The sequence below is a fragment of the Penaeus monodon genome, chromosome 7, assembly GCF_015228065.2.
Source record: "Penaeus monodon isolate SGIC_2016 chromosome 7, NSTDA_Pmon_1, whole genome shotgun sequence".
Lineage (NCBI taxonomy): Eukaryota > Metazoa > Arthropoda > Malacostraca > Decapoda > Penaeidae > Penaeus > Penaeus monodon.
Window position 1 is genome coordinate 47021115 of NC_051392.1, and position 2500 is coordinate 47023614.

A 2500-nucleotide genomic window follows, 5' to 3' on the forward strand; every position below is an offset into this window, starting at 1 on the left:
AGACAACTGATGAGAGTACAACAGTTTATTGGAGTACACAATGTACTCAAGATATGCTTAAACGTCTGTGTAGTTGATGTCTGTAGACTTCTTCCAATATGTATATGTATATGCACTTGCCTTGGGAAGATCTGAAGACTTCAGCCTTACAAGATAAGTGAGAACATATGATCTTCTACACTGTGTAATGTGTAATAGTGTGCCATTTGCAATTCATCTTGAATTCTTGTCACATGTGCTGAAACACAAGTCACTACATTGCCACACAGTAAAATGCAGTATTTACAATTTAGTAAGAATTCCTTTGTCTTCAAACCTGCCAGCCCATAGCAGAGGTTATTCATAAGTAAAATAGTTTACATAATATGCTTTAAATAGCCACAGCCTTATACTCACTACATAATTTCTTGTTGCATTTTTGAACAATTTGTTCAGAAATTTTCTCCAGATTAATGTTAAGAGCAATATATTTACTCTACAGTGCATATTACAGCTCATTGTCCATATGCATCTTTGTATGCAAAAATTCAAATACCTCACATAGCATGGCTTTGCTGTCAAACAAAGCAATGTCTTGTACAGTGTCTAAAGACATTATGTAAAGAATGTTTCAGTTCTAAATGTAACAGTTTGAACTCTGTGCAGTATACTTCTGAGTGTTTTTTCTCTCTTTCTTTTGTAGACATTTTTGTTTTTTTAGAAAATAGTTTTAAAAGTCATGTTCAGTGTTTGGGCATAGAAAACTCCCTTGGTAAAAATGGGGACCCTTAATACATGTCAGAAAAAAAAGTTTGTTAATGATTAAAATGGTCTTGTATGCTTTTCTGCCAAACTGATGTTCTGTTTTTTGTTCTATAGATGAAAGATTGCACCACTGCAATGGACACTCATATTTTGAGTTCTGTGTAAAAGTTACTTCAATACTTAATTCCCACAATGAGTGTATTGCATTTTCATGCTTCCTTAAACTTAAAGGATAATGGAAGCCACATTCTGTCATAGCAAATGAAAGTTTCAAGTCTAGGTTTTAGTCCCAAAATTCTCTAGAACATTTCTGTCTGCTGTCAAAGCATTTAACTCTGTTAGAAAAATTATGTCTAAATCAGTTTTTTTCTAGTAACCAAATAGTATTAACTACATTGACCTTGATACTTGGAATGCATTTAATGTGTCCAAATAGCAGGTCTGAATATAAGTTTAAATTTTGTAATTTTTTGTCTGTTTGTATTTACATGCTTTTATTTATTTACTGTTATTCAGTATCACTTTTCAACAGTACAAATGAAGTAATACACTCCCTACAACCACTACCCTTAGTTATTCAGGTATTGGCTTCACAGACACAGTGTAATTTTGTAAAGCAGCTTCAACAAATAGGTCAGTAAATCAAAGTAGTAGACACATTGTGCCCGGTCCATACCTATAAAAAAATTTATACCATAGAGATCTGGTTACATTGTAGTGAATCATGCAACCAACATTTATGACCTCTGTGAAGCCTGAATCTGAATAAGAGAAATATTACAAAAATATGTAAAACTTTATCAGTGAAAACAAATCCCAGAAAGGAGAGGCCAAGCCCATATTGCCTGGGAGTGCTATGACAGCCTGGCATGAATTTCACATATCACAGCTGAGGAGTTGAGAATCACCATGGGAGAGGGTAACAACAGCCTTATCAGGAGCTAGGACTACACCATAAATCTTGTACCTGATGTACAGTCAAAATTGTATTAGCTTTTTTCTTTTTTAATTATTAATATTCTCTCTCAGAAATTGTTATTGTAGTCCGCAATATATTTATTCTATATAAGTTAGGGCAGAACAAAGCCAATCTTTCATATGCGTAAAAAATGAATGGATTACTATATCACACTTCTTAAAAAGAGTCCTCTGGTTGTGCCATTGGTGAGCAGGTCCAGTGGCCAACACTAAAGACCACTGGACTTGGCCACAAGACATATAGATGCCATTAGAGGCTTCATAGAGCCATGAGTGGGTAAGTATGGGATGAAGAAATATGATGTAAGGCCAACAGTCCATTCTTAGGACAAGAGGGGATCAATATTACAGAAAAAGGGGTCAGTCAAGTCATGTCAGGTCATCTTGAACAATAGCTCAAAGTAGGTAATGATGCTTGAGAAATCTTGTAAAGGTCAGCCAGTTTTTGGCGCATATTTCATGTATTCGTGGTTATTGCCTTTGTCATAAATACAGCAATATCTATGAACTGGTGAAAAAAGACATCTCAATGTGAATGCACTAGAACTGGAACATGTACTTGGATTTCCATGCATCACACAAAAAAAAAATGAATACATCTTTTAAAAGTTCAAACATGTATGTACAAATTTCAATTTTGCAAATGTTCATAAAATACGTAAAACATGCAGAAAAGGTGTTGTGAAACCATTTATATAACTTACACCAACAACAAAGCTATTTGTGCAATGTAAGTAGGTACATCCATTAGTAGCAATGATTACAGATTATTTTCAGT